This window comes from Ctenocephalides felis, unplaced genomic scaffold (genome assembly GCF_003426905.1).
Source record: "Ctenocephalides felis isolate EL2017-DRISC unplaced genomic scaffold, ASM342690v1 CF-g0.4_SCAFFOLD_01492, whole genome shotgun sequence".
Taxonomy (NCBI): domain Eukaryota; kingdom Metazoa; phylum Arthropoda; class Insecta; order Siphonaptera; family Pulicidae; genus Ctenocephalides; species Ctenocephalides felis.
The window spans coordinates 14,501,445-14,511,686 of NW_020537646.1; the positions used below are offsets into that span (position 1 = coordinate 14,501,445).

Sequence of the window (10,242 nt, forward strand, 5' to 3'; positions counted from 1 at the left end):
TGAGGTACCACTGTATTTCTAGTGAATTCAGTTGTATAATTGTTTTGCAAGAAATATTTATGTTGAATGGCATTCAACTGTATAATTTCTAAATACATAGAGGGGACAAAATACACCTAAGTCTGTTTTACACGGTAGATTGGTTCCAGAAGAAGCCGTGTAAAAAAAAAAACGTGTAAAAAAAGACATGATCTTATACAAAATGGGTGATTTGTTCCTAATCTCTAAAACCTATTAAAATTAGTGAAAAACAAGAATTTTTAAGAACAAGAATTCATGTTTATTTTATTAAATCAAATATATAATGCTTATTTTCACAAGCATAGTAATTAATGATAAAAAAGATATGCACTCTAATCTTAAAAGTAATGTAAATTAAATGTATGGCAAGTTCAGGAACTAAAAAACTATGTTGTGAACGAAAAGAATAGGAACATACTTCGCAAAAATTAAATTTGGCAAAAAAAAATTTAAGTGCATAAAATTTCAAATCGTGCTAAATGGAATAAATTCGTGTAAAAAAATTAAAAATATTCAATTTTCAAACCGTGTTATATCAAAACCGTGTACAAAAAGACCGTGTAAAAACAGACTTAGGTGTAGATTTAAGATACGACTCGACAATCGAGTAACTTTGAAAGCGATAGGTCATCACAGCTTTTAACGTTTGGATTATTTAATTAATAATAAAATTAATATTTTAAATGCTTGATTTTATCACAGAATACAGCTTTATGGAATGGTGCCATAGAAGCAGCATTGACACTTCTAGGCGCCGGAGCGGCTCTTTCAGCCGGATATCTAACATCCTACAGAGGTGGATTATTAACTCTAACAATTTGTTCATTTTTGGAAGGTGGGGCTATTCTAACAGCAGCTCAGACAAACTCTTTATGGCTTTCTTATTTAGGATACATTGCTTTTGGGGTACTTTACATGTTCATGATCACCATTGCAAGGTGAGAAAATTTAAACTTGAATATCTTATTAGAATTATATATCTATATAGGGTGGAAGATAATCTTGAATAGTTTTGTTTCAACATTTAAACTCTTATATTTCCTTGCTCGATTAGTGGAAATAGAAGTATCATTATGCAAAACTTGAATAAATGCCTTACATTGGATGCACTTATTGTATCCTTTAAACTTGTATTATATAATAAGAATTTTTATCGAAATTAAATGAAGAAACTTGATTACAAAGGTGGTGAGAAAATTTTCTGGCCTTTCCAAGTGCCAGTATGTTTATTTTTGGAGTGGCGTCGTACAGTACTATTGGCAACTAGTTTATGAAGTGTATTAGAAGTTAAAGACTTATACAACTAAATTAGGACACCGTTATAAGAAATGTATAAGTTAATTGTAAGGAACCACAGAACAAAGAAAGGGCTTGGCCGATCGTAGCCCAAAGCTGACAAACGCTAATTCTTATCGAGTTATATCGAATGGCTTTTAAATGTTTGAAATCGGTCCGGTCGTTTTTGAGAAAACGTTGATCAAAAGTCTAATTCGGCAAGCTTATACAAACACGCATACTTTTTGGAAAATCGGTTTCATTGGATCAGAATCACTTGAAACGTCGAGAAAACATAAAATCATAATTTTATAATATATATTGCTATAGCAAATCTAATTTTGTCGCAAAAACATAAATCATCCCTTTGGGAAGTTAAAATCATTGGAAATTTACACTCCGCCCCGTATTCTTGCATTATTATATATTTTATGTATATACTCTTATAAATTTATAAAATTTACTCCAAACTGAATTTTCATATTACAGTGCCGAAATTGCAAAGTACTTGGATGAGGACAGCTTTGGCCTAATTTTTGGTATCAACACAACATATGCTCTTGTATTTCAAACGATTTTAACTGTAGTTGTTATTTCAAAAGATGGGTTTGAGTTGCAAACGAGAGATCAATTTATTGTTTATGGTTATTACTTTATAGCTCTAGGTGTTATATATTTGGTTGCTAGCATTGTAATATGTATCATGAAACCAAGAAAAAATACTATCAGTTGATAATTCATAATGATAGACTAATATCCATTAGACGAATGTATTTTATTTGGTTGTGTTTCAGAAATATTTTAGATCTTACATTTACCCATAAAATGGGTTTTAAGAAAGAATCTTTATTTATTTTTAAAATATGATAGTAATAACATTTATTTTTATATATATTTAAAATGCATTTAGATATTTGACAAATCAATCATTTTTATAAATAACTTCTGTAGAGGTATTTTATTTTAATTATTGGTTGTGTTTCAGAAATACTTTAGATCTTATATTCACCCATAAAATGGGTTCTACAAATGAATCTTTAATTATTCTAATAATAACTTTAGATAATAGATTGTAATAACATATATAATATGTTTATATGTGTATAGAAAGCATTTAGATATTTGAACATAAAATTGACCATCCGAGTTTAAAAGTCACATCGACATTTAAATAAATATTTTAGTATCAAATACTGAGAGATGAGTGTGGTAATTAGCTAAATAAATGTTCATAATAGCAGTATTAAATTTAGTGTAAGAAGAACCTTTGGGTTATATTTATTGTCTAATATATTTCATTAATTGATAAGAATAATGAATGTTATCATGTATCAAAGTATGTTTTGTTATAGAATAAACTATTTTTATACCTTTGGCTGAATGTTTAAATCATTTTTGAGCAAAAAATGTTTAAATCCGTAATTATTAATGGTTCTCGAACTAATAATAATAACTAGCTGTAAGTGGAATTCTGTCTTAAGGCAATTAAGGCATCGTGCCTTAAGGCAAATTGCTGAAACTTCCCGTACCAAAAATTATTTTTTTTTAAAAACGATTAACATTTTTGAAAAAAATTTACTTCGAAAAAATAAGATGGACAAATTGGACAAAAAATTACTTTTTTTTGAAAAAAATTTTTTAAAAAAAAAAAAAAATTTAATTTTCTTTTTTTTTGAAAAAAAAATGTTTTCTTTATTTTGACATATTTTGGAAGATCTGACCTTTTTTCAAAGCAATCGTACTGCTTTAACTGCATAAAGACGAAATATCAAAGCGCGTAAGCGCCGCGTCGCCGTCTAACGCGTAAACATTGGTACGGAACCCATAGGAATGTAAACAAAATTCATACTTATTGTTAAAATCTCTATAAAATATCTGATAATTTGATGTGCATATGTCTAATGATCATTTTTGACCGCCAAATGGCATTTTTTTTTACTTTTTTCATTAGATCTCCGAAACCGCTAGACCTGCCTTTATGAAAATTTGGTCAATTCTTCATCTTGTCAATACAAGTAAAACGTTTTTTGACTTATTCAAATTGGACACTCCGTTCTCTTAAAAACTGAGTTACCGTTTTCGGCACTTTTTGCCCCGTATCTTTGGAACGGCTAGACCTGTCTTTGCCAAAAACTAATCAGCACGTCTCCTTATCAATACGAATCGAATGTTTTTTGAATTATTCAAATCGGTTGATCCGTGTTCCCGAAATCGTCGACGAAAATTTGTATCCGCACATACATACACACACGCACATACATACATACATACACACACACACACACACACACACACACATACATCCATTTTTTCTAAGGTATGCCAAAATGTTCAGAAACCTCTGAAACGCAAAGATATATAAAAATTTTCATTTTCGATTTTTTTGCGATTACTATAACTATCCCTACGGGAAGTTAAAAAGGAAACATACTTGGTTGTTATGATATAATATATGCATCGTCAATAATTCAAAATACTCATTTTCGAGTAGAAAAATATTTCCAAACATATTTCTATAAATGTGTTGTATGTTTGCACTAATACATTATAACAGACAAAGGTATTACAAATTTATGAGCATTTTTCACCATTTATGATATTTTGATTTAAAACAAAACATTTATGACATTTTATAGTATAATTAAGATTTATATTTTTGACATTTTATTTTTATAAAATATTTTATAGTATGATTTGCATTTTGAAGCCTCTATTACTTTTTTTATTTGTGAATTATGTTGGAGGTGTACTATCAGAAAAAGATAATAGATGCGTCACGACAGAACTTAAAAATCATATAAATAATTTAAAATATGAGCAGAATGGTATGATTGAATTTAGCATATATATTAAGATAGAGAAACCGTACACATATATAAATTAAGTTCAATTATTTTTATTTATTAATGTTGTATCATAAATGTTTCTAAGTTTTTAACTGATATTTTTACCAAGAAAATTTTGCATACAAACTTTTTTCAACCCACATCTTATTTTTATTGTGCTTTATTATAGTCTTAATTCAGATATGTAAATTTATTAATATAATAGGAAGAAAAGAAAACAATTACCTTCCAATGTTAGAACTAAATGATGCAGAAGAAGGTCCTCAAGACAAATTAGATCGAATTACGGCAAAAATCTGGAGATCACCTGCTTGTTTGGAAATTCAACAAGCTTGGGTACATCCATTCTGTTTAAGACATTCTACCATTGAATCGGAATTTCAAAAGGTTTGTGTTGACCACTTATCATATTCACTCAAATATCTTATATATTGGTGCCTGGATGATCATGCATTTTGAACTAGAATAGAAATTATAATCAAGAATAATATATTTATATTTTTTGCAATGCAAACACTTTTGTTTAAACATGTTGATTGCTTGTAAGTATATATATATATATATATATATATATATATATATATATATAGTCATCATATATTGTATAAACATAAACGGTTCAGGACGGTCCTGAACGGTTCAGGAAACACATATCGTGTACCAACCGGTCGGCACGCGGTCTTCAATGTATTAAATAAAACTTTGAATAAATATAAAAGTTTCGTATGGAACCACCCCTTTTCAGTTAGATAGGGCGAAACAACATAAAATTTACTACATTTCCTTGAGAACACTTTCATACATACCGATTTAAAAAAAATTTGAATAAAACGACTTTGAATTCGATATTTCATTCTTTAGCAATAAATAGAAAATTCGGGACCTTTTTTTAGTTTTTGTGAAATAACTCAAAAATTTTATATGGAACCATCTTTTTTCAGTTAGATAGGGTGCAACTAGATAAAATTTACTACATTTCCTCTGGAACACTTTTATACACTCCGATATAAAAGTTTTGAATAAAACGTTTTTGAATTCGATATTTCATTCTTTAGCAATAAATAGAAAATTCGGGACATTTTCGGAACAAATAACTCAAAAATTTCATATGGAACCAACCCTTTTACAGTTAGATAGGGTGCAACTAGATAAAATTTGCTTTATTTCCTTGGGAACACTTTTATATACTCCGATATAAAAGTTTTGAATAAAACGACTTTGAAATAACTCAAAAATTTCATATGGAACCAACCCTTTTCAGTTAGATAGGGTGAAACTAGATAAAATTTACTACATTTCCTTGGGAACACTTTTATAGATACCGATATAAAAGTTCTGAATAAAACGACTTTGAATTCGATATTTCATTCTTTAGCAATAAATAGAAAATTTGGGACATTTTTTTGTTTTTTTGCCAAATAACTCAAAAATTTCTTATGGAACCATCTTTTTCAGTTAAGTAGGGTGCAACTAGATAAAATTTACTGCATTTCCTTGGGAATACTTTTATACATACCGATATAAAATAAAATAAAATAAAATAAATAAATAATAAAAGTTTATTTGATAACACATTAATTATTTATTGTAGCTTCTATTTAATCGGTAAAGTGATCCTTTGATAGATTCGTTTCAGACCTGGGAGTCGTGTCAGATCCTGGGCATAGATTGGGCATGCGTGTACACAAATCTAGGAACGCAAGGTGGAGGATTCTCCATGTCAGCACTCGCTTCCTTAATGGGCAGAGTTTCGGATGATAATCTGCGACGTTCTCTATTATCTGGTCTCAACAAGTGCGAAAAGTACTGGCGCGTTTACCGGTTCGAAGAAGCGAGGCGTATTTTAGCTCATGAAATACAACGCGAAGTGAGTATGTTCATTAATTTTTATAATATTCATATATATAATAATTAACTAGATGTAAGTGGTACTTTGCTTTGACAAGTTGCAAAAATTTATCGATATGTGCAAGTAATCGACATAAGAGCTCTTATCTAGATTTAACTATATTTAGTTTTTTTCATAAATTCGCACTGATAATAATATTTTCCATTTTACTACGAATTATATTAATAATCAATGCAATTTTCAATTATTGTGTGCTTCAAAAGACTCAAGTATTATTGTATTCTTCATTTACTGATATTATTATTTTTATAATGCCGGTAATTGAAGCATGTCCTAAAAGCGAGGCTTTCATTATTTTTCCAATGCAATCAATTTTTACAGTACAACTTTTGGTAGGACTATAATATTATGTTTAATGAACTTTGCCCAATGTACAAGATATTATGCTCAAGAAAACAATTTAAAAAAAACTTTATTGCTAAAATAAAAACGCCCAAAATCTTTTTAAATATTTAATTATAAACAAGAGCGGCTCGACCGATCTTAACCAAAGATTAGATGATCCCAACTGATATTTAAAATATCTCAAAATTTTCAAAATCTATTCAGGAGTTTTTGCAAAAACATGGACAAAAAATGCACTTTTATAGTTCAGTCATTATAGTAAGTTCACCTCGCAATTCGAGGTACCCAGCTGTACGTCTGTTGTCTCCCACCCTAAAAGTTGTCTCAAAACCTACATATTGTAGGGTGTACGTACCATATGTAGGTTTTGAGACAACTTTTATGGTGTCAATGATTATTATAAGTATTTTGTGAGAATTATATCATTCAAGGTAGAGCATAAAACCTACAATGGTGCACCAAGTTTTATTATCGGACGAAGACTGAGAGCTATTAATTATGATAGACTGCGCGCCATTCGTTTGAAAAAATTTAAAGCTACAGAAGTTTGTATGAATCCAAATTCTAATAGCCTTTTTCATAGACAAATAACTTTTAATTGCAAAATTTAAATTAGAAAAAGAAAAGGAAGATAGAAACAGAATAAATAAAATATATAATCGCATAGCAGTATTGCAAAGCAAAAATAATCTCAATGAAATAGAGAAAGAAGAGCTCCTAAGGTTATTGCAGCCTGATATAACAAGTACCCAAAATATAGGTATATTTTCATTTACTTTCAATTTTAATTTCTGTGGACACTGACCGATTTTCCCAATGGCCATTTAAAATAGTTTCAAATGTTTCCATACTATGATTTGTCTCATTGTCAGATTAAATATAAATAAGTTATTATTTTAATCAAATGTGTAGCTACTGATTGTAATTTGTATTAAATATATACAAAAATTGTATATATATATTTATATATCATTCATTTTTAGACATTAAATGCAATTAAAAAAGCCAAACTTAACGCCTAAATATTAGTATTATTCATTAATTTTGCAATCATAACGATAATTGATAATTTCAGATACCGATATTAAATTAGATCTTAAAATAAAGCTCAAAATAACTATCCAAACATTATCATTATAATTCATTAATAAAATATTTGCTATATTTAAGCATAATAGGAGCACACGTTGAAAGAGAGGAAAAAATAGAAACTGCATACAAAAATGAATTAGGTCAATGCATCGCCCAAGAAGTAGTTTTAGCCTGCGAGCCTAAAGTAATGGCTACAATATCCAAGTTATTAACAGCTTTAAGGGGTTAGAAAAAAACGTCATGGATGAAACATGTTTGCTAATAATGATTGAAGTAATTAGTATTTTTGTGTAGAAAAACAAACAAAATAAACTATAATGATATATTCTGATATATTAAGTTTTTATAATGAAATATTTTACTATAATTTTCGTATTATACTTCAATACATATTACATTTTATCATTATCATATATTCAAACATGATGCGAGAATTCTATGTAATAACAGTTGGAGAACAACGACCAGTATATTCTCGTAATCGAGATATGTTTAAAGCTAATTCAAGGAGAGGCTGCAGCGTGGACTGAACATCTTTATCAATATCAGTTTTCTCATAAGAATCTAAATATAACCTGACGGTAGTGCCAGAACTTCCAGTTCCACTTAATCTAATTATAAATCTTGAACCATCATCAAATATAAATCTTAGACCTTGTTTAGAAACAAAACTATCATCAATCGGATCTTTATAAGAATATTCATCAGCAGTTTTAACTTGATATTGTTTCTGTAAACTATCAAATTTTTTTCCTATTATACTAGGATCAGAAATTACATCAAACAAGTATTTCATCATTTCATCACAGCTCTCAGTTGAACATTCTTCATAGTCATATCGCAAAAAATAATTCCTGCCATATAACTTCCAGTGGTCTGATAAAATATCTTTAATTTCTTTATTTGTGTGTTTCATGATTGATAACCAAGCTAATAAGGCCCAAACACCATCTTTTTCTCTTATATGATCAGAACCAGTACCAAAACTTTCCTCTCCACAAAGTGACAATTTTCCAGCATCCATTAAATTTCCAAAATATTTCCAACCTGTAGGAACTTCATATATATCAATTCCCAATTGAGAGGCAACATTATCAATAGCTGTAGAAGTGGGCATACTTCGAGCAAAACCTTTGACACCATTTTGAGAGAAATATGGTATGCATTTCAAATGGTGGGCCAAAACTCACTAGGTGTTACAAATACAGTCCACGACCAATAATCATATTACGATCTCCATCCCATCAAATGCTGCACCGATATGGCAATTTTCATTGCCTACTCTATCCACAAGAGTCTTTGCATAAGTTAAATTGGGATCTGGGTGAATGTTACCAAAATCTGGAAGAGGTTTCATTCTTGTGATACTGCTTTTATCACATTTTAATTCTTGAACAAATATTCTTTCTACGTAAGGGCCAGTAACACCGTTCATGGAATCAATCAACAATTTCAAAGGACTTCCATCAAAACCATTGGCAATGAAACTTTGAATGCAATGGAAATCAAATATAGTTTTCATTAAATTTATATAGTCTTCCAACGGGTCGATTACTGAAATAGAAAAACTCTTGTGACCTTCAATATTGTAAGAAATAATTTCCAATAATGTCAATATTACATTGCAAATTATTACAAATTTGTAATCAGATAGAATTTTTGACAACTCAAAAATATCTGCAGTTAAATTATCTGGTGCGCGGGCCACCATTTTCACAATTGAATTTTATTCCAAAGTCATTTCTACACCACCTGGATTGTGAGAAGCAGTTTAAAATGATTCCTCCGAGTGTTTATGTAGTCGTATGAGATTTGAAGCAGCAGGTGTAGATAAAATGCCATCATTTTGACCCACAATTAATTTGGAAACTTATTTGCAGCGCAAAATTTGAATAATAATTTGAATGGCTTCTTTCATATAGTACCTGCCATCTCCACCAATAATTAACGTGCAGCCATCAACGCGATTCCCAAAGAGCATTTAAAATGCTTTGAACAAAATTAATGGTTGTAATATTTTGCTGTTTGCAGAAACACACTGTTCACACTTATTTTCTCAAACCACTCGTACCCGGTTTTTGGTCAAAATAAGGAGTGGTAGGTATCTCTCGATATGATAGGACATTTTATTTGAAATTGTAACCAAAGTGGTTTGCGCTGGAACAATGTAATGAAGGTGAACTAAAGGTGTCAAAAGCGTTCGCGGTTATCGTCAGTTATCATTAAATGACAGCCGAAAATAGATTTCGTTATTTTTATCAAAAAACAATAAATATCGACGACGAATTCAACGGAAATTATTCAAAACTAAAATAGAAAAATGTATGCGCAAGAATCCAAAGTGCTTACCTGTGGCTGTCACAATCCTCAACACACTGACACATGCATCGGATATCGGATGTAGTTGGATTTTTATAGTTCACTATTTTTGACATTTATCTTCGTACATAATTTCTATTTACAAACTTTTATATCATAGTGAATGTATTCTGTAATGTTAATTTAGTTAAAATACTCTACCACATTTGTTCTGAAAATGAAGGAATCAGATGATATGTCAAGTAAATGTTTAATATGTAACAAGAATTCTTGTAATGATCTTCATGATATTTTGATACAAGGTCAAAATATTCCAATACTTGTTTATATGTTTTTATTGAAAGATTTACAAAGCTCAATTTAAGAGATTTAGGTAAATCAGAAATTTGTGATATATGTATTAAAGAGGTTAAACAGCTTTGATTCAGCAGAGCT

The 10,242-nt window shown here is 29.5% G+C and overlaps 1 protein-coding gene and 1 pseudogene across 1 annotated transcript in view; both read right to left on the reverse strand.

Moving 5' to 3' along the window:
* Nucleotides 1–4,562, reverse strand: part of LOC113370405 (FERM, ARHGEF and pleckstrin domain-containing protein 2-like) — a 71,780-nt gene extending 67,218 nt beyond the window's left edge. The window contains exon 1 of the mRNA XM_026611070.1: nt 4,368–4,562. The gene's annotated coding sequence lies outside the window, so the exon portion shown is untranslated. The remainder of the gene's footprint in view (nt 1–4,367) is intronic.
* A 3,362-nt stretch (nt 4,563–7,924) lies between these two features.
* On the reverse strand, nt 7,925–9,613 carry LOC113370903 (annotated as a pseudogene).
* Nucleotides 9,614–10,242: the final 629 nt, after the last annotated feature.